Genomic DNA, 24,271 nt, shown 5'->3' on the forward strand with positions numbered 1-24,271 from the left:
GCTCGCCCAGCTGCTCCCGGAGCCTCTGGGCGAGACGATCCGCCTTCGCGCCGCCTTCTGCACCGGGGATCTCCAGCAAGAGACCCCCGGTCACGGCCCTCTTCGCCCTCACGGAGGCGATGCCCAGCTCTTCCAGGGAGATATTCTCCCTGGCGAGCCGCATCGCCTCCGCGAGGGTCAGGTCGCCCCCCTGCGCAACGGTCAGCGTCACCGCTGCCGTTTTTGGGGGACGACCTGGTCGTGCCTTCCCGACCTTCGCGGCCTTTACCTTGGCCGCCGGCGGCGGAGGCGGAGGCTGCGGTTGCGAGGCCTTCCTCGCCGCCCGCTTCGCCTTCCGCCTCACCACCTCACTCCACGCCACCCCCCCTTGGGAGGGTGCTGTGGAGGACGCGACCACCGCGACCACGGGTACACCACCCCCCTTGGGGGTCGCGACCCGGGGCCCTGGTGCCGCAACGCTGGGCGGAGCCTTCACTCCGCCCTTCTTTGCCTTCCCCGACTGTACCGGAACAGGTCGGGGAGGCACCGCCTTCCTGCTGACCGCTCTTCCGGCGAGGAGCTCCTCCCGGAAGGCGGCCAGCTTGCCATCAATCATGTCCCCAATCCTCCTCAGAAGATCGTCTTCTGAGGAGGACGGGGACTTCTTCACGGGCGGAGTGCGGGTGGAGGGGCCCGCGGTGCCCCGCACCACTGCCGCCGCACTCCGCTTATTTACCTCCGCCGAGGGACGCGGCGGTGGAGGAGGAGGGAGGATGGGAGGGAGGGCCGCGCTGTTCCACAGCGCCTCTGCCCTCCTCCTCCCCTGTCGCACCTCCTCCAACAGGAGCTGCAGACGGGCGTTCCGCCCTCTGAGCTCCCGCGCCGCCTCCCTCATTTCCTCCGCCGCGGCCTTCAGGGCCTCCGCGCCACCGCTTTTCTGCCCCTTAAAGGCGCAGGCAGCGGCGACTTTCTCCACCCGCCTCAGGGACGAGGAGATCCTCTCCGATATCTCCTCGGTCACCTCGTCCCTGAGGCAACTCAGCCTCACCGACGGGCTCATCGCCCCGCCCACCTCGACGACGGCCTGCCCCGTCCTCTTCCTCTTAGAGCCTATGTGGCTCGTGCTGGAGGAGAAGGACGAGACCGACGCCGTCTCGTCGTCCTCCTCCACCCTCCACGAAGCCGGACCTGGCGCTGAGTGGGGCGCGAGCGCCGCCACCCTAACCCCAACCCCGTCTCCGTCCTCCCCAACCGACAAAACCCGCCCCATCCCCATTTTATTTTCTGTGGCCATAATAGTCCCACGAGATGGTCGGAAATAAAGGTCCACCCGGGCAGAGCCGCCTTACCCGGGTAAGCCTAATACTCCGGGGGTTCGGCAGGTTCCCCGGAGGTGATCGCTTGGGATTGGGCCTTCTCCCCCAACCATGCATCCCATCGCCGCGCACCATAGCTTAGGATTGGAGGGCGATTTTATAGAGTCGCCATACTCGTGGCCCAGGCGGTTAAGCCAAGACCCCCGTTCCTCCTGCCGTCACGTACCATTCACAAAACCAATAGGGAATTGTGAATGGGTCGTTGTGACGACCAACAGGAGGCTTACGGTGTGTGTATGACTCGAGTACCCCGGGTTCGTTAAGCCCGTACTGCAGCTGAAAGGCTGGCAGCCCCTGAGGGGATCTGGCCCATACTTTCGCATTTTTCGCATACTTGTTGGCCAGATCCTGGCCTTTTTCTGGCTTGGACAAAGTAGTAATGTGGGACCACACTGAAACAGTCAATTAAACCTGGTTTGATTAATGTTTTAGAGGATAACGCCGATTATGTCTGGGTTAGGTCTGGTATTTGCCCTCATCTGGCTCGTACTTTCGCATTTTTCGCATACTTGTTGGCCAGACCCTGGGCTTTCTCTGGTTTGGTTCAGGTAGTAATGTGGGACCACACCGAAAGAGTCAATTAAACCTGGTTGCGATTAATATTTTAGAGGATAACACCGGTTATGTCTGGGTTAGGTCTGGTATTTGCCCTCACCTGGCTCGTACCTTCGCATTTCTCGCATACTTGTTGGCCAGATCCTGGCCTTTTTCTGGGTAGGACCAAGTAGTAATGTGGGACCACACTGAAACAGTCAATTAAACCTGGATTGATTAATACTTTAGAGGATAACGCCGGTTATGTCTCGGTTAGGTCTGGTATTTGCCCTCATCTGGTTCGTACTTTCGCATTTTTCGCATACTTCAATGGCCAGGTCCTGGCCCTTTTCTGGTTTGGATCACGTAGTAAGGTGGTACCACACTGAAACAGTCAGCTAAACCTGTTTCCGATAAATATTTTAGGAGATAACACCGGATAGGTCTGGGTTAGGTCTGGGATTTGCTCTCATCTGACTCGTACGTTCGCATTTTTCGCATACTTGTTGGCCAGATCCTAGCCCTTTTCTGGAGTGGATAACGTAGTAATGTGGTACCACACCGAAACAGTCAATTAAACCTGGTTCCGATTAATATTTTAGAGGATAACACCGGTTAGGTCTGGGTTACGTCTGGTATTTGCAATCATCTTCCTCATACTTTCGCATTTTTCGCATACTTGTTGGCCAGATCCAGGACTTTTTCTGATTTGAATCACGTAGTAACGTGGTACCACACTGAAACCGTTAATTAAACCAGGTTATGATGAATGAGTTAGAGGATAACGCCGGTTATCTCTGGGTTAGGTCGGGTATTTGTAATCATCTGGCTCATACTTTCTCATTTTTCTCATTCTTATTGGCCAGATCCTGGGCGTTTTCAGATTTGAATCACGTAGTAATGTGGTACCACACTGAAACCGTCAATCAAACGAGGATTTGATCAATGCTTTAGAGGATAACACCGTATGGGTTTGTGTTAGGCCTGGTATTTGCAATCATCAGGCTCATACTTTCACATTTTTCGCATACTTGAATGTCCAGATCTTGGGCCTTTTTTGATTTGGATCGCGTAGTAATGTGGTACCACACCGAAGCAGTCAATTAAACCTGGATTTGATCAAGACTTTAGAGGATAACACCGATTAGGTTTGTGTTAGGTCTGGTATTTGCAATCATCTGCCTCATACTTTCGCATTTTTCGCATAGTTGTTGGTCAAATCCTGGGTTTTTTCTGGTTCGGATCACGTAGTAAAGTGGTACAACAGTCAGAAACAGTCATTTCAACCTGCTTGCGATTAATATTTTGGAGGATAATACCGGTAAGGTCAGGGTTACGTCTGGTATTTGCAATAATCTGCCTCATACTTTCGCATTTTTCGCATACTTGAATGGCCAGATCCTGTCCTTTTTCTGGTTTGGATCACGTAGTAAAGTGGTACAACACTAAAACAGTCAATTACACCTTGTTTCGATTAATATTTTAGAGGATAACGCTGGTTATGTCTGGGTTAGTTCTGGTATTTGCCCTCATCTAGCTCATACAATCGCATTTTTCGCATACTTGAATGACCAGATCCTGGGTTTTTTTGTGCTTAGGATCACGTATTTGTGGGGTGCCACATTGAAATAGTCAATTCAGCCTGGATTCGATCAATATTTTGGAGGATGAAAACGGTTAGATCTGGGTTGCGTCTGGTATTTGCCATCATCTAGCACATACTTTCGCATTCTTTGCATACTTGAATGGCCAGATACTGTCCCTTTTCTGGTTTGGATCACGTAGTAAAGTGGTACCACACTGAAACCGGCAATTAAACCTTGTTCCGATTAATATATTAGAGAATAACGCTGGTTATGTTTGGGTTAGTTCTTGTATTTGCAATCATCTGCCTCATACTTTCGCATCCTTCGCATACTTGTTGGCCAGATCCTGGGTTTTTTTCTGGTTAGGATCACGTATTAAACTGGTACCACACTGAAATAGTCAATTCAACCGGGGTTCGATCAATATTTTAGAGGATAACACCGGTTAGGTCAGGGTTGCGTCTGGTATTTGCCATCATCTAGCTCATACTTTCGCATTTTTCGCATACTTGAATGGTCAGATCCTGTGCTTCTTCTGGTTTGGATCACGTAGTAAAGTGGTACCACACTGAAACAGTCAATTAAACCTGGTTGCGATTAATAATTTAGAGGATTACGCAGATTATGCCTGGGTTAGGTCTGGTATTTGCAATCATCTGTCTCATACTTTCGCATTTTTCGCATACTTAAATAGTCAGATCCTGTCCTTTTTCTGGTTTGGATCACGTAGTAAAGTGGTACAACATAAAAACAGTCAATTAAACCTTGTTCCGATTAATATTTTAGAGGATAACGCTGGTTATGTCTGGGTTAGGTCTGGTATTTGCAATCATCTGGCTCATACTTTCTCATTTTTCGCATACTTGTTGGTCAGATCCAGGGTTTTTTCTGGTTTGGATCACGTAGTAAAGTAGTACCACAGTGAAACAGTAAATTAAACCTTGTTCCGATTAATATTTTAGAGAATAACGCTGGTTATGTCTGGGTTAGTTTTGGTATTTGCAATCATCTGCCTCATACTTTCGCATCCTTCGCATACTTGTTGGCCAGATCCTGGGTTTTTCTCTGGTTAGGATCACGTATTAAACTGGTACCACACTGAAATAGTCAATTCAACCTGGGTTCGATCAATATTTTAGAGGATAACACCGGTTAGGTCTGGGTTACGTCTGGTATTTGCAATCATCTTCCTCATACTTTCGCATTTTTCGCATACTTGAATGGCTAGATCTTGTCCTTTTTCTGGTTTGGATCACGTAGTAAAGTGATACCACACTGAAACAGTCAATTAAACCTGCTTGCGATAAATTGTTTAGAGGATAACGCCGGTAAGGTTTGTGTTAGGTCTGGTATTTGCAATAATCTGGCTCATACTTTCGCATTTTTCTCATTCTCGTTGGCCAGATCCTGGGTTTTTTCTGGTTTGGATCACGTAGAAATTTGGTACCACACCGAAACAGTCATTTCAACCTGGTTGCGATTAATATTTTAGAGGCTAATACCGGTTAGGTCAGGGTTACGTCTGGTATTTGCAATCATCTGGCACAAACTTTCGCATTTTTCGCATACTTGTTGGCAAGATCCTGAGTTTTTTCTGGTTCCGATCACGTAGTAGTGTGGTACCACACCGAAACAGTCATTTCAACCTGGTTGCGATTATTATTTTGGAGGATAATACCGGTAAGGTCTGGGTTAGGTCTGGTATTTGCAATAATCTTCCTCATACTTTCGTACTTTTGGTATACTTGTTGGCCAGATCCTGCGCTTTTTCTGATTTGAATAACGTAGTAGTGTGGTACCACACAGAAACCGCCAATTAAACCTGGTTGCGATGAATATTTTATAGGATAACGCGAGTTATGTCTGGGGTAGTTCTGGTATTTGCAATCATCAGGCTCATACTTTCGCATTTTTCGCATACTTAAATAGCCAGATCCTGTCCTTTTTCTGGTTTGGATCACGTAGTAAAGTGGTACAACACAAAAACAGTCAATTAAACCAGGATTTGATCTATGCTTTAGAGGATAACACCGTATAGGTTTGTGTTAGGTCTGGTATTTGCAATCATCTGGCTCATACTTTCGCATTTTTCGCATACTTGTTGGTCAGATCCTGGTTTTTTTCTGGTTCGGATCACGTAGTAATGTGGTACCACACCGAAACAGTCAATGATACCTGGTTGGTATTAATATTTTAGAGGATAATGCCGGTTATGTCTGGGTTAGGTATGGTATATGCCATCATTTAGCTCATACTTTCGCGTTTTTCGCATACATGAATGGCCATATCCTGGGCCTTTTCTGATTTGGATCGCGTAGTAATGTGGTACCACACCGAAACAGTCAATTAAACCTGGATTTGATCAAGACTATAGAGGATAACACCGGTCATATCTGGGTTACGTCTGGTATATGCAGTCATCTACCTCATACTTTCGCATTTTTCGCATACTTGTTGGCCAGATCCTAGTTTTTTTTCTGGTTAGGATCACGTATTTATGTGGTACCACACCGAAACAGTCAATTAAACCTTGTTTTGATCAAGACAATAGAGGATAACACCGGTCATATCTGGGTTACGTCTGGTATATGCAGTCATCCACCTCATACTTTCGCATTTTTCGCATACTTGTTGGCCAGATCCTTGGTCTTTTTCTGGATAAGATCACGTATCAAAGTGGTACCACACAGAAACAGTCAATTGAACCTGGTTGCGATTAATATTTTATAGGATAACGCCGGTTACATCTGGGTCAGGTCTGGTATTTGAAAACATCTGGCTCATACTTTTGCATTTTTCGCATACTTGTTGGCCACATCCTGGGGTTTTTTCTGGTTGGGATCACGTATTTGTGGGGTGCCACACTGAAATAGTCAATTCAACCTAGATTCGATCAATATTTTGGAGGATGAAACCGGTTAGATCTGGGTTGCGTCTGTTATTTGCCATCATCTAGCTGATTCTTTCGCATTTTTCGCATACTTGAATGGCCAGATCCTGGGCATTTTCAGATGCCTGTGGTTATGTCTGTGTTAGGTCTGGTATTTGGCATCATCTAGCACATACTTACGCATTTTTCGCATACTTGTTGGCCAGATCCTGGGTTTTTTTCTGGTTAGGATCACGTATTAATGTGGTACCACAGCGAAACAGTCAATTAAACATGGATTTGATCAAGACATTAGAGGATAACAACGGTTAGGTCTGGGTTAGGTCTGGTATTTGCAATCATCTGCCTCATACTTTCACATTTTTCGCATACTTGAATGGCCAGATCCTGTCCTTTTTCTGGTTTTGATCACATAGTAAAGTGGTACCACACTGAACCAGGCAATTAAACCTTGTTCCGATTAATATTTTAGAGGATAACGCCGGTTAGGTCTGGGTTAGTTATGGTATTTGCAATCATCTGGCTCATACTTTCGCATCTTTCGCATACTTGTTGGCCAGATCCTGGGTTTCTGTCTGGTTAGAATCACGTATTAAAGTGGTACCACACTGAAATAGTCAAATCAACCTGGGTTCGATCAATATTTTAGAGGATAACACCGGTGAGGTCTGGGTTAGATTTGGTATTTGCCGTCATCTAGCTCATACTTTCGAATTTTTCGCATACTTGTTGGCCAGATCCTTGGTCTTTTTCTGGATAAGATCACGTATCAATGTGATACCACACTTAAACAGTCAATTAATCCTGGTAGCGATTATTATTTTATAGGATAACGCCCGTTAAATCTGGGTTGGGTCTGGTATTTGAAAACATCTGGCTCATAATTTCGCATTTTTCGCATACTTGTTGGTCAGATCCTGTGTTTTTCCTGGCTTGGATCACGTAGTAAAGTGGTACCACACTGAAACAGTCAATTAAACCTGGTTGCGATTAATAATTTAGAGGATAACGCCGGTCAGGTTTGTGTTAGGTCTGGTATTTGCAATAATCTGGGTCATACTTTCGCATTTTTCGCATACTTGAAAGGCCAGATCCTGTCCTTTTTCTGGTTTGGATCACGTAGTAAAGTGGTACAACACTAAAACAGTCAATTAAACCTTGTTCCGATTAATATTTTAGAGGATAACGCTGGTTATGTCTGGGTTAGTTCTGGTATTTGCCCTCATCTAGCTCATACAATCGCATTTTTCGCATACTTGAATGACCAGATCCTGGGTTTTTTCCTGCTTAGGATCACGTATTTGTGGGGTGCCACACTGAAATAGTCAATTCAGCCTGGATTCGATCAATATTTTGGAGGATGAAACCGGTTAGATCTGGGTTGCGTCTGGTATTTGCCATCATCGAGCTCATACTTTCGCATTTTTCGCATACTTGAATGGCCATATCCCGGGTCTTTTCTGATTTGGATCGCGCAGTAATGTGGTACCACACCGAAGCAGTCAATTAAACCTGGATTTGATCAAGACTTTAGAGGATAACACCGGTTATGTCTGGGTTACGTCTGGTATTTGCAGTCATCTACCTCATACTTTCGCATTTTTCGCATACTTGAATGGCCATATCCCGGGCTTTTTTTGGATTGGATCACGTAGTAAAGTGGTACCGCACTGAAATAGTCAATAAAACCTGGTTCCGATTAATAATTTAGAGGGGAACGCCGGTTATGCCTGGGTTAGGTCTGGTAAGTGCCATCATCTGCCTCATACTTTCGCATCCTTCGCATACTTGTTGGCCAGATCCTGGGTTTTTTTCTGGTTAGGATCACGTATTAAACTGGTACCACACTGAAATAGTCAATTCAACCTGGGTTCGATCAATATTTTAGAGGATAACACCGGTTAGGTCTGGGTTACGTCTGGTATTTGCAATCATCTTCCTCATACTTTCGCATTTTTCGCATACTACAATGGCTAGATCCTGTCCTTTTTCTGGTTTGGATCACGTAGTAAAGTGATACCACACTGAAACAGTCAATTAAACCTGCATGCGATAAATAATTTAGAGGATAACGCCGGTAAGGTTTGTGTTAGGTCTGGTATTTGCAATAATCTGGCTCATACTTTCGCATTTTTCTCATTCTCGTTGGCCAGATCTTGGGTTTTTTCTGGTTTGGATCACGTAGTAATGTGGTATCCCACCGAAACAGTCATTTCAACCTGGTTGCGATTAATATTTTAGAGGATAATACCGGTTTGGTCTGGGTTACGTCTGGTATTTGCAATAATCTGCCTCATACTTTCGCATTTTTCGCATACCTGTTGGTCAGATCCTGTGTTTTTCCTGGCTTGGATCATGTAGTAGAGTGGTACCCCACCGAAACAGTCAATCAAACCTGGTTCCGTTTAATATTTTAGAGGACAACGCCGGTTATCTCTGGGTTAGGTCTGGTATTTGTAATCATCTGGCTCATGCTTTCGCATTTTTCTCATACTTGTTGGCCAGATCCTGGGCTTTTTCTGATTTGAATCACGTAGTAATGTGGTACACACTGAAACCGTCAATCAAACCAGGATTTGATCAATGCTTTAGAGGATAACACCGTATGGGTTTGTGTTAGGTCTGGTATTTGCAATCATCTGGCTCATACTTTCGCATTTTTCGCATACTTGTTGGTCAGATCCAGGGTTTTTTCTGGTTCGGATCACGTAGTAATATGGTACCACACTGAAACAGTCAATTAAACCTGGTTGCGATTAATATTTTAGAGGATAACGCCGGTTATGTCTGGGTTAGGTATGGTATTTGTCATCATCTAGCTCATACTTTCGCATCTTTCTCATTCTTGTTGGCCAGATCCTGGGCTTTTTCTGATTTGAATCTCGTAGTAATGTGGTACCACACCGAAACAGTCAATTAAACCTGGTTCCGATTAATATTTCAGGGGATAACGCCGGTTATCTCTGGGTTAGGTCTGGTATTTGTAATCATCTGGCTCATACTTTCGCATCTTTCTCATTCTTGTTGGCCAGATCCTGGGCTTTTTCTGACTTGAATCACGTAGTAATGTGGTACCACACTGTAACCGTCAATCAAACCAGAATTTGATCAATGCTTTAGAGGATAACACCGTATAGGTTTATGTTAGGTCTGGTATTTGCAATCATCTGGCTCATACTTTCGCATTTTTCGCATACTTGTTGGTCAGATCCAGGGTTTTTTCTGGTTCGGATCACGTAGTAATATGGTACCACACTGAAACAGTCATTTCAACCTGGTTGCGATTAATATTTTAGAGGATAATACCGGTTAGGTCTGGGTTACGTCTGGTATTTGCAATAATCTGCCTCATACTTTAACATTTTTCGCATACTTGTTGGTCAGATCCAGGGTTTTTTCTGGTTCGGATCACGTAGTGATATGGTACCACACCGAAACAGTCATTTCAACCTGGTTGCGATTAATATTTTAGAGGATAATACCGGTTAGGTCAGGGTTACGTCTGGTATTTGCAATCATCTGGCACAAACTTTCGCATTTTTCGCATACTTGTTGGCAAGATCCTGAGTTTTTTCTGGTTCCGATCACGTAGTAGTGTGGTACCACACCGAAACAGTCATTTCAACCTGGTTGCGATTATTATTTTGGAGGAGAATACCGGTAAGGTCTGGGTTAGGTCTGGTATTTGCAATAATCTTCCTCATACTTTCGTACTTTTGGTATACTTGTTGGCCAGATCCTGCGCTTTTTCTGATTTGAATAACGTAGTAGTGTGGTACCACACAGAAACCGCCAATTAAACCTGGTTGCGATGAATATTTTATAGGATAACGCGAGTTATGTCTGGGGTAGTTCTGGTATTTGCAATCATCAGGCTCATACTTTCGCATTTTTCGCATACTTAAATAGCCAGATCCTGTCCTTTTTCTGGTTTGGATCACGTAGTAAAGTGGTACAACACAAAAACAGTCAATTAAACCAGGATTTGATCTATGCTTTAGAGGATAACACCGTATAGGTTTGTGTTAGGTCTGGTATTTGCAATCATCTGGCTCATACTTTCGCATTTTTCGCATACTTGTTGGTCAGATCCTGGTTTTTTTCTGGTTCGGATCACGTAGTAATGTGGTACCACACCGAAACAGTCAATGATACCTGGTTGGTATTAATATTTTAGAGGATAATGCCGGTTATGTCTGGGTTAGGTATGGTATATGCCATCATTTAGCTCATACTTTCGCGTTTTTCGCATACATGAATGGCCATATCCTGGGCCTTTTCTGATTTGGATCGCGTAGTAATGTGGTACCACACCGAAACAGTCAATTAAACCTGGATTTGATCAAGACTATAGAGGATAACACCGGTCATATCTGGGTTACGTCTGGTATATGCAGTCATCTACCTCATACTTTCGCATTTTTCGCATACTTGTTGGCCAGATCCTAGTTTTTTTTCTGGTTAGGATCACGTATTTATGTGGTACCACACCGAAACAGTCAATTAAACCTTGTTTTGATCAAGACAATAGAGGATAACACCGGTCATATCTGGGTTACGTCTGGTATATGCAGTCATCCACCTCATACTTTCGCATTTTTCGCATACTTGTTGGCCAGATCCTTGGTCTTTTTCTGGATAAGATCACGTATCAAAGTGGTACCACACAGAAACAGTCAATTGAACCTGGTTGCGATTAATATTTTATAGGATAACGCCGGTTACATCTGGGTCAGGTCTGGTATTTGAAAACATCTGGCTCATACTTTTGCATTTTTCGCATACTTGTTGGCCACATCCTGGGGTTTTTTCTGGTTGGGATCACGTATTTGTGGGGTGCCACACTGAAATAGTCAATTCAACCTAGATTCGATCAATATTTTGGAGGATGAAACCGGTTAGATCTGGGTTGCGTCTGTTATTTGCCATCATCTAGCTGATTCTTTCGCATTTTTCGCATACTTGAATGGCCAGATCCTGGGCATTTTCAGATGCCTGTGGTTATGTCTGTGTTAGGTCTGGTATTTGGCATCATCTAGCACATACTTACGCATTTTTCGCATACTTGTTGGCCAGATCCTGGGTTTTTTTCTGGTTAGGATCACGTATTAATGTGGTACCACAGCGAAACAGTCAATTAAACATGGATTTGATCAAGACATTAGAGGATAACAACGGTTAGGTCTGGGTTAGGTCTGGTATTTGCAATCATCTGCCTCATACTTTCACATTTTTCGCATACTTGAATGGCCAGATCCTGTCCTTTTTCTGGTTTTGATCACATAGTAAAGTGGTACCACACTGAACCAGGCAATTAAACCTTGTTCCGATTAATATTTTAGAGGATAACGCCGGTTAGGTCTGGGTTAGTTATGGTATTTGCAATCATCTGGCTCATACTTTCGCATCTTTCGCATACTTGTTGGCCAGATCCTGGGTTTCTGTCTGGTTAGAATCACGTATTAAAGTGGTACCACACTGAAATAGTCAAATCAACCTGGGTTCGATCAATATTTTAGAGGATAACACCGGTGAGGTCTGGGTTAGATTTGGTATTTGCCGTCATCTAGCTCATACTTTCGAATTTTTCGCATACTTGTTGGCCAGATCCTTGGTCTTTTTCTGGATAAGATCACGTATCAATGTGATACCACACTTAAACAGTCAATTAATCCTGGTAGCGATTATTATTTTATAGGATAACGCCCGTTAAATCTGGGTTGGGTCTGGTATTTGAAAACATCTGGCTCATAATTTCGCATTTTTCGCATACTTGTTGGTCAGATCCTGTGTTTTTCCTGGCTTGGATCACGTAGTAAAGTGGTACCACACTGAAACAGTCAATTAAACCTGGTTGCGATTAATAATTTAGAGGATAACGCCGGTCAGGTTTGTGTTAGGTCTGGTATTTGCAATAATCTGGGTCATACTTTCGCATTTTTCGCATACTTGAAAGGCCAGATCCTGTCCTTTTTCTGGTTTGGATCACGTAGTAAAGTGGTACAACACTAAAACAGTCAATTAAACCTTGTTCCGATTAATATTTTAGAGGATAACGCTGGTTATGTCTGGGTTAGTTCTGGTATTTGCCCTCATCTAGCTCATACAATCGCATTTTTCGCATACTTGAATGACCAGATCCTGGGTTTTTTCCTGCTTAGGATCACGTATTTGTGGGGTGCCACACTGAAATAGTCAATTCAGCCTGGATTCGATCAATATTTTGGAGGATGAAACCGGTTAGATCTGGGTTGCGTCTGGTATTTGCCATCATCGAGCTCATACTTTCGCATTTTTCGCATACTTGAATGGCCATATCCCGGGTCTTTTCTGATTTGGATCGCGCAGTAATGTGGTACCACACCGAAGCAGTCAATTAAACCTGGATTTGATCAAGACTTTAGAGGATAACACCGGTTATGTCTGGGTTACGTCTGGTATTTGCAGTCATCTACCTCATACTTTCGCATTTTTCGCATACTTGAATGGCCATATCCCGGGCTTTTTTTGGATTGGATCACGTAGTAAAGTGGTACCGCACTGAAATAGTCAATAAAACCTGGTTCCGATTAATAATTTAGAGGGGAACGCCGGTTATGCCTGGGTTAGGTCTGGTAAGTGCCATCATCTGCCTCATACTTTCGCATCCTTCGCATACTTGTCGGCCAGATCCTGGGTTTTTTTCTGGTTAGGATCACGTATTAAACTGGTACCACACTGAAATAGTCAATTCAACCTGGGTTCGATCAATATTTTAGAGGATAACACCGGTTAGGTCTGGGTTACGTCTGGTATTTGCAATCATCTTCCTCATACTTTCGCATTTTTCGCATACTACAATGGCTAGATCCTGTCCTTTTTCTGGTTTGGATCACGTAGTAAAGTGATACCACACAGAAACAGTCAATTAAACCTGCATGCGATAAATAATTTAGAGGATAACGCCGGTAAGGTTTGTGTTAGGTCTGGTATTTGCAATAATCTGGCTCATACTTTCGCATTTTTCTCATTCTCGTTGGCCAGATCCTGGGTTTTTTCTGGTTTGGATCACGTAGTAATGTGGTATCCCACCGAAACAGTCATTTCAACCTGGTTGCGATTAATATTTTAGAGGATAATACCGGTTTGGTCTGGGTTACGTCTGGTATTTGCAATAATCTGCCTCATACTTTCGCATTTTTCGCATACCTGTTGGTCAGATCCTGTGTTTTTCCTGGCTTGGATCATGTAGTAGAGTGGTACCCCACCGAAACAGTCAATCAAACCTGGTTCCGTTTAATATTTTAGAGGACAACGCCGGTTATCTCTGGGTTAGGTCTGGTATTTGTAATCATCTGGCTCATGCTTTCGCATTTTTCTCATACTTGTTGGCCAGATCCTGGGCTTTTTCTGATTTGAATCACGTAGTAATGTGGTACACACTGAAACCGTCAATCAAACCAGGATTTGATCAATGCTTTAGAGGATAACACCGTATGGGTTTGTGTTAGGTCTGGTATTTGCAATCATCTGGCTCATACTTTCGCATTTTTCGCATACTTGTTGGTCAGATCCAGGGTTTTTTCTGGTTCGGATCACGTAGTAATATGGTACCACACTGAAACAGTCAATTAAATCTGGTTGCGATTAATATTTTAGAGGATAACGCCGGTTATGTCTGGGTTAGGTATGGTATTTGTCATCATCTAGCTCATACTTTCGCATCTTTCTCATTCTTGTTGGCCAGATCCTGGGCTTTTTCTGATTTGAATCTCGTAGTAATGTGGTACCACACCGAAACAGTCAATTAAACCTGGTTCCGATTAATATTTCAGGGGATAACGCCGGTTATCTCTGGGTTAGGTCTGGTATTTGTAATCATCTGGCTCATACTTTCGCATCTTTCTCATTCTTGTTGGCCAGATCCTGGGCTTTTTCTGACTTGAATCACGTAGTAATGTGGTACCACACTGTAACCGTCAATCAAACCAGAATTTGATCAATGCTTTAGAGGATAACACCGTATAGGTTTATGTTAGGTCTGGTATTTGCAATCATCTGGCTCATACTTTCGCATTTTTCGCATACTTGTTGGTCAGATCCAGGGTTTTTTCTGGTTCGGATCACGTAGTAATATGGTACCACACTGAAACAGTCATTTCAACCTGGTTGCGATTAATATTTTAGAGGATAATACCGGTTAGGTCTGGGTTACGTCTGGTATTTGCAATAATCTGCCTCATACTTTAACATTTTTCGCATACTTGTTGGTCAGATCCAGGGTTTTTTCTGGTTCGGATCACGTAGTGATATGGTACCACACCGAAACAGTCATTTCAACCTGGTTGCGATTAATATTTTAGAGGATAATACCGGTTAGGTCAGGGTTACGTCTGGTATTTGCAATCATCTGGCTCAAACTTTCGCATTTTTCGCATACTTGTTGGCAAGATCCTGAGTTTTTTTCTAGTCAGGATCACGTAGTAATGTGGTCCCACACCGAAACAGCCAATTATACCTGGTTGGGATTAATACTTTAGAGGATAACGCCGGTTATGTCTGGGTTAGGTATGGTATTTGTCAGCATCTAGCTCATACTTTCGCATTTTTCGCATACTTGAATGGCCATATCCCGGGTCTTTTCTGATTTGGATCGGGCAGTAATGTGGTGCCACACCGAAACAGTCAATTAAACCTGGATTTGATCAAGACTTTAGAGGATAACACCGGTTATGTCTGGGTTACGTCTGGTATTTGCAGTCATCTACCTCATACTTTCGCGTTTTTCGCATACTTGAATGGCCATATCCCGGGCTTTTTTTGGATTGGATCACGTAGTAAAGTGGTACCGCACTGAAATAGTCAATAAAACCTGGTTCCGATTAATAATTTAGAGGATAACACCGGTTAGGTCTGGGTTACGTCTGGTATTTGCAATCATCTTCCTCATACTTTCGCATTTTTCGCATACTACAATGGCTAGATCCTGTCCTTTTTCTGGTTTCGATCACGTAGTAAAGTGATACCACACTGAAACAGTCAATTAAACCTGCATGCGATAAATAATTTAGAGGATAACGCCGGTAAGGTTTGTGTTAGGTCTGGTATTTGCAATAATCTGGCTCATACTTTCGCATTTTTCTCATTCTCGTTGCTCAGATCCTGTGTTTTTCCTGGCTTGGATCACGTAGTAAAGCGGTACCCCACCGAAACAGTCAATTAAACCAGGATTTGATCAATGCTTTAGAGGATAACACCGTATAGGTTTGTGTTAGGTCTGGTATTTGCAATCATCTGGCTCATACTTTCGCATTTTTCGCATACTTGTTGGTCAGATCCTGGGTTTTTTCTGGTTTGTATCACGTAGTAATGTGGTATCCCACCGAAACAGTCATTTCAACCTGGTTGCGATTAATATTTTAGAGGATAATACCGGTTAGGTCTCGGTTACGTCTGGTATTTGCAATAATGTGCCTCATACTTTCGCATTTTTCGCATACCTGTTGGTCAGATCCTGTGTTTTTCCTGGCTTGGATCATGTAGTAGAGTGGTACCCCACCGAAACAGTCAATCAAACCTGGTTGGGATTAATATTTTTGAGGATAATGCCGGTTAAATCTGGGTTAGGTCTGGTATTTGAAAACATCTGGCTCATACTTTCGCATTTTTCGCATACTTGTTGGTCAGATCCTGTGTTTTTCCTGGCTTGGATCACGAAGTAAAGTGGTACCACACTGAAACAGTCAATTAAACCTGGTTGCGATTAATAATTTAGAGGATTACGCAGATTATGCCTGGGTTAGGTCTGGTATTTGCAATCATCTAGCTCATAATTTCGCATTTTTCGCATACTTGAATGGCCAGATCCTGGGCTTTTTCAGGTTTGGATCACGTAGGAATGTGGTACCACACCGAAACAGTCAATTAAACCAGGATTTGATCAATGCTTTAGAGGATAACACCGTATAGGTTTGTGTTAGGTCTGGTATTTGCAATCATCTGGGTCATACTTACGCATTTTTCGCATACTTGTTGGTCAGATCCTGTGTTTTTTCTGGTTCGGATCACGTAGTAATGTGGTACCACACCGAAACAGTCATTTCAACCTGGTTGCGATTAAGATTTTGGAGGATAATACCGGTAAGGTCTGGGTTACGTCTGGTATTTGCAATAATATGCCTCATACTTTCGCATTTTTCGCATACTTGAATGGCCAGATCCTGTCCTTTTTCTGGTTGGGATCACGTAGTAAAGTGGTACAACACTAAAACAGTCAATTAAACCTTGTTCCGATTAATATTTTAGAGGATAACGCTGGTTAGGTCTGGGTTAGTAATGGTATTTGCAATCATCTGGCTCATACTTTCGCATCTTTCGCATACTTGTTGGCCAGATCCTGGGTTTCTGTCTGGTTAGAATCACGTATTAAAGTGGTACCACACTTAAATAGTCTAATCAACCTGGGTTCGATCAATATTTTAGAGGATAACACCGGTTAGGTCTGGGTTACGTCTGGTATTTGCAATCATCTTCCTCATACTTTCGCATTTTTGGTATACTTGTTGGCCAGATCCTGCGCTTTTTCTGATTTGAGTAACGTAGTAGTGTGGTACCACACTGAAACCGTCAATTAAACCTGGTTGCGATTAATATTTTATAGGATAACGCCGGTTATGTCTGGGTTAGTTATGGTATTTGCAGTCATCTACCTCATACTTTCGCATTTTTCGCATACTTGTTGGACAGATCCTGGTTTTTTTTCTGGTTAGGATCACGTATTAATGTGGTGCCATACTGAAATAGTCAATTCAACCTAGATTCGATCAGTATTGTAGTGGATAACACCGGTGAGGTCTGGGTTAGATTTGGTATTTGCCATCATCTAGCTCATACTTTCGAATTTTTCGCATACTTGTTGGCCAGATCCTTGGTCTTTTTCTGGATAAGATCACGTATCAATGTGATACCACACTTAAACAGTCAATTAAACCTGGTTGCGATTATTATTTTATAGGATAACGCCGGTTAAATCTGGGTTGGGTCTGGTATTTGAAAACATCTGGCTCATACTTTCGCATTTTTCGCATACTTGTTGCTCAGATCCTGTGTTTTTCCTCGCTTGGATCACGTAGTAAAGTGGTACCATACTGAAACAGTCAATTAAACCTGGTTGCGATTAATAATTTAGAGGATAACGCCGGTTAGGTTTGTGTTGGGTCTGGTATTTGCAATAATCTGCCTCATACTTTCGCATTTTTCGCATACTTGCATGGCCAGATCCTGTCCTTTTTCTGGTAGGGATCACGTAGTAAAGTGGTACAACACTAAAACAGTCAATTAAACCTTGTTCCGATTAATATTTTAGAGGATAACGCTGGTTAGGTCTGGGTTAGTTATGGTATTTGCAATCATCTGGCTCATACTTTCGCATCTTTCGCATACTTGTTGGCCAGATCCTGGGTTTCTGTCTGGTTAGAATCACGTATTAAAGTGGTACCACACTTAAATAGTCAAATCAACATGGGTTCGATCAATATTTTAGAGGATAACACCGGTTAGGTCTGGGTTACGTCTGGTATTTGCAATCATCTTCCTCATACTTTCGCATTTTTGGTATACTTGTTGGCCAGATCCTGCGCTTTTTCTGATTTGAGTAACGTAGTAGTGTGGTACCATACTGAAACCGTCAATTAAACCTGGTTGCGATTAATATTTTATAGGATAACGCCGGTTATGTCTGGTTTAGTTATGGTATTTGCTGTCATCTACCTCATACTTTCGCATTTTTCGCATACTTGTTGGTCAGATCCTGGGTTTTTTCTGGTCAGGATCACGTATTAATGTGGTGCCACACTGAAATAGTCAATTCAACCTAGATTCGATCAGTCTTTTAGAGGATAACACCGGTGAGGTCTGGGTTAGGTTTGATATTTGCCATCATCTAGCACATACTTACGCTTTTTTCGCATACTTGATGGCCAGATCCTTGGTTTATTTCTGGTTAGGATCACGTATTAATGTGGTACCACACCGAAACAGTCATTTCAACCTGGTTGCGATTAATATTTTAGAGGATAATACCGGTTAGGTCTGGGTTACGTCTGGTATTTGCAATCATCTTCCTCATACTTTCGCATTTTTCGCATACTACAATGGCTAGATCCTGTCCTTTTTCTGGTTTGGATCACGTAGTAAAGTGATACCACACTGAAACAGTCAATTAAACCTGGTTCCGTTTAATACTTTAGAGGACAACGCCGGTTATCTCTGGGTTAGGTCTGGTATTTGTAATCATCTGGCTCATGCTATCGCATTTTTCTCATTCTTGTTGACCAGATCCTGGTTTTGTTTCTGGTTAAGATCACGTATTAATCTGGTGCCATACTGAAATAGTCAATTCAATCTAGATTCGATCAGTATTGTAGTGGATAACACAGGTGAGGTCTGGGTTAGGTTTGGTATTTGCCATCATCTAGCTCATACTTTCGAATTTTTCGCATACTTGTTGGCCAGATCCTTGGTCTTTTTCTGGATAAGATCACGTACCAATGTGATACCACACTTAAACAGTCAATCAAACCTGGTTGCGATTATTATTTTATAGGATAACGCGGGTTAAATCTAGGTTAGGTCTGGTATTTGAAAACATCTGGCTCATACTTTCGCATTTTTCGCATACTTGTTGCTCAGATCCTGTGTTTTTCCTGGCTTGGATCACGTAGTAAAGCGGTACCCCACCGAAACAGTCAATTAAACCAGGATTTGATCAATGCTTTAGAGGATAACACCGTATAGGTTTGTGTTAGGTCTGGTATTTGCAATCATCTGGCTCATACTTTCGCATTTTTCGCATACTTGTTGGTCAGATCCTGGGTTTTTTCTGGTTTGTATCACGTAGTAATGTGGTATCCCACCGAAACAGTCATTTCAACCTGGTTGCGATTAATATTTTAGAGGATAATACCGGTTAGGTCTCGGTTACGTCTGGTATTTGCAATAATGTGCCTCATACTTTCGCATTTTTCGCATACCTGTTGGTCAGATCCTGTGTTTTTCCTGGCTTGGATCATGTAGTAGAGTGGTACCCCACCGAAACAGTCAATCAAACCTGGTTGGGATTAATATTTTTGAGGATAATGCCGGTTAAATCTGGGTTAGGTCTGGTATTTGAAAACATCTGGCTCATACTTTCGCATTTTTCGCATACTTGTTGGTCAGATCCTGTGTTTTTCCTGGCTTGGATCACGAAGTAAAGTGGTACCACACTGAAACAGTCAATTAAACCTGGTTGCGATTAATAATTTAGAGGATTACGCAGATTATGCCTGGGTTAGGTCTGGTATTTGCAATCATCTAGCTCATAATTTCGCATTTTTCGCATACTTGAATGGCCATATCCTGGGCCTTTTCTGATTTGGATCGCGTAGTAATGTGGTACCACACCGAAACAGTCAATTAAACATGGATTTGATCAAGACAATAGAGGATAACACCGGTTAGGTCTGGGTTACGTCTGGTATTTGCAATCATCTTCCTCATACTTTCGCATTTTTGGTATACTTGTTGGCTAGATCCTGGGCCTTTTCTGATTTGAATCACGTAGTAATGTGGTACCACACTGAAACAGTCAATTAAACCTGGTTGCGATTAATATTTTATAGGATAACGTCAGTTATGTCTGGGATTGTTCTGGTATTTGCAATCATCAGGCTCATACTTTCGCATTTTTCGCATACTTGAATGGCCAGATCCTGGGTTTTTTCTGGTTAGGATCTCGTGTTAATGTGGTGCCACAGTGAAATAGTCAATTCAACCTGGATTCAATCAATATTTTATAGGATAACGCCGGATATATCTGGGTTAGGTCTGGTAATTGCAAACATCTGGCTCATACTTTCGCATTTTTCGCATACTTGTTGGCCATATCCTGGGTTTCTTCAGATTTGGATCACGCAGTAATGTGGTACCACGCCGAAGCAGTCATTTAAACCTGGTTGTGATTAATATTTTAGGGGATAACGCCGGTTAGGTTTGTGTTAGGTGTGGTATTTGCAATAATCTGGCTCATACTTTCGAATTTTTCGCATACTTGTTGGTCAGATCCTGTGTTTTTCCTGGTTTGGATCACGTATTAATGTGGTACCCCACCGAAACAGTCATTTCAACCTGGTTGCGATGAATATTTTAGAGGATAACACCGGTTAGGTCTGGGTTACGTCTGGTAATTTGCCATTATCTGCCTCATACTTTCGCATCCTTCGCATACTTGTTGGCCAGATCCTGGGTTCCTTCTGACTTGGATCACGTAGTAATGTGGTACCACGCCTAAACCGTCATTTAAACCTGGTTGCGATCAATATTTTAGAGGATAACGCCGGTTATCTCTGGGTTATGTCTGGTATTTGCAATAATCTAGCTCATACTTTCGCATTTTTCGCATACTTGTGGGCCAGATCCTTGGTCTTTTTCTGGATAAGATCACGTATCAATGTGGTACCACACTGAAACAGTCAATTCAACCTGGTTGCGATTATTATTTTATAGGATAACGCCGGTTAAATCTGGGTTAGGTCTGGTATTTGAAAACATCTGGCTCATACTTTCGCATTTTTCGCATACTTGAATGGCCAGATCCTGTCCTTTTTCTGGTTTGGATCACGTAGGAATGAGGTACCACACTGAAACGGTCAATTAATCCTGGTTGCGATTAATAATTTAGAGGATTACGCAGATTATGCCTGGGTTAGGTCTGGTATTTGCAATCATCTGCCTCATACTTTCGCATTTTTCGCATTCTTGTTGGCCAGATCCTGGGTTTCCTCTGGTTAGGATCACGTAGTAATGTGGTACCACACTGAAACAGTCAATTAAACCTGATTGCGATTAATATTTTAGAGGATAACCCCGGTTATGTCTGGGTTAGTTCTGGTATTTGCAATCATCTGCTCATACCTTCGCATTTTTCTCATTCTTGAATGGCCAGATCCTGGGCCTTTACAGGTTTGGATCACATAGAAATGTGGTACCACACCGAAACATTCAATTAAACCTGGTTCCGATTAATATTTTAGAGGATAACGCCGGTTATCTCTGGGTTAGGTCTGGTATTTGTAATCATCTGGCTCATACTTTCGCATTTTTCGCATACATGTTGGCCAGATCCTTGGTCTTTTTCAGGATAAGATCACGTATCAATGTGGTACCACACTGAAACAGTCAATTAAACCTGGTTGCGATTAAAATTTTATAGGATAACGCCGGATATATCTGGGTTAGGTCTGGTATTTGCAAACATCTGGCTCATACTTTCGCATTTTTCGCATACTTGTTGGCCAGATCCTGGGCTTCTTCTGATTTGGATCACGCAGTAATGTGGTACCACGCCGAAACAGTCATTTAAACCTGGTTGTGATTAATATTTCAGGGGATACGCCGGTTATGTCTGGGTTAGGTCTGGTATTTGCAATCATCTGCTCATACCTGCGCATTTTTCTCATTCTTGAATGGCCAGATCCTGGGCTTTTTCAGGTTTGGATCACGTAGAAATGTGGTACCACACCGAAACAGTCAATTAAACCTGGTTCCGATTAATATTTTAGAGGATAACGCCGGTTATCTCTGGGGTAGGTCTGGTATATGTAATCATCTGGCTCATACTTTCGCATTTTTCGCATACTTGTTGGCCAGATCCTTGGTCTTTTTCTGGATAAGATCACGTATCAATGTGGTACCACACTGAAACAGTCAATTAAACATGGTTGCGATTAAAATTTTATAGGATAACGCCGGATATATCTGGGTTAGGTCTGGTATTTGCAAACATCTGGCTCATACTTTCGCATTTTTCGCATACTTGTTGGCCAGATCCTGGGCTTCTTCTGATTTGGATCACGCAGTAATGTGGTACCACGCCGGAGCAGTCATTTAAACCTGGTTGTGATTAATATTTCAGGGGATAACGCCGATTAGGTTTGTGTTAGGTCTGGTATTTGCACTAATCTGGCTCATACTTTCGCATTTTTCGCATAGTTGTTGGTCAGATCCTGCGTTTTTTCTGGTTTGGATCATGTAGTAAAGTGGTACCACACCGAATCAGTCAATTAAACCTGGTTGGGATTAATATTTTTGAGGATAACGCCGGTTAAGTCTGGGTTAGGTCTCGTATTTGCCATCATCTAGCTGATACTTCCGCATTTTTCGCATACTTGAATGGCCATATCCCGGGCTTTTCTTGGATTGGATCCCGTACTAAAGTGGTACCACACTGAAACAGTCAATTAAACCTTGTTCCGATTAATATTTTAGAGAATAACGCTGGTTATGTCCGGGTTAGTTCTGGTATCTGCAATCATCTGCCTCATACTTTCGCATCCTTCGCATACTTGTTGGCCAGATCCTGGTTTTTTTTCTGGTTAGGATCACGTATTAAACTAGTACCACACTGAAATAGTCAATCCAACCTGGGTTCGATCAATATTTTGGAGGATAACCCCGTTTATGTCTGGGTTAGGTCTGGTATTTGCAATCATCTGCCTCATACTTTCGCATTATTCTCATTCTTGTTGGCCAGAACCTGGGCTTTTTCTGATTTGAATCACGTAGTAATGTGGTACCACACTGAAACAGTCAATAAAACCTGGTTGCGATTAATATTTTATAGGATAACGCCGGTTCTATCTGGGTTAGGTCTGGTATTTGCAAACATCTGGCTCATACTTTCGCATTTTTCGCATACTTGTTGGCCAGATCCTGGGCTTTTCTCGGGATAGGATCACGTAGTAATGTGGTACCACACCGAAACAGTCAATTAATCCTGATTGCGATTAACATTTTAGAGGATAACGCTGGTTATGTCTGGGTTAGGTCTGGTATTAGCAATCATCTTCCCCATACTTTCGCATTTTTGGTATACTTGGCCAGATCCTTGGCTTTTTCTGATTTGAATCACGTAGAAATGTGGTACCACGCCGAAACCGTCATTTAAACCTGGCTGCGATTAATATTTTAGAGGATAACGCCGGTTAGGTTTGTGTTAGGTCTGGTATTTGCAATAATCTGGCTCATGCTTTCGCATTTTTCGCATACTTTTTGGCCAGATCCTGGTTTTTTTTCTGGTTAGGATCACGTATGAAAGTGGTACCACACTGAAATAGTCAATTCAACCTGGATTCGATGAATATTTTACAGGACATCACCGGGTAGGTCTGGGTTACGTCTGGCATTTGCAATCATCTGCCTCATAGGTTCGCATAACTCGCGTACTTTTGGCCAGATCCTGTGTACTTTTCTCGTTAGGGTCACGTATTAATGTGGTGCCACACTGAAAAGGTTAACTCAACCTGGATTCGACGAATATTTTAGAGGATAACACCGGTTAGGTCAGGGTTAAGTGTGGTATTTGCCATTATCTAGCTCATACTTTCGCATATTTCGCATACTTGAATGGCCATATCCTGGGCTTTCTCTGGTTAGAATCACGTAGTAAAGTGGTACCACACTGAAACAGTCAATTAAACCTTGTTCCGACTAATATTTTAGAGGATAACGCCGGTTAGGTTTGTGTTAGGTCTGGTATTTGCAATCATCTGGTTCATACTTTCGCATCTTTCGCATACTTGTTGGCCAGATCCTGTCCTTTTTCTGGTTTGGATCACGTAGTAAACTGGTACCACACTGAAATAGTCAATTCAACCTGGGTTCGATCAATATTTTAGAGGATAACACCGGTTAGGTCTGGGTTACGTCTGGTATTTGCAATCATCTTCCTCATACTTTCGCATTTTTCGCATACTACAATGGCTAGATCCTGTCCTTTTTCTGGTTTGGATCACGTAGTAAAGTGATACCACACTGAAACAGTCAATTAAACCTGCATGCGATAAATAATTTAGAGGATAACGCCGGTAAGGTTTGTGTTAGGTCTGGTA

The sequence above is a fragment of the Colletes latitarsis genome, chromosome 4, assembly GCF_051014445.1.
Source record: "Colletes latitarsis isolate SP2378_abdomen chromosome 4, iyColLati1, whole genome shotgun sequence".
NCBI classification, from domain to species: domain Eukaryota; kingdom Metazoa; phylum Arthropoda; class Insecta; order Hymenoptera; family Colletidae; genus Colletes; species Colletes latitarsis.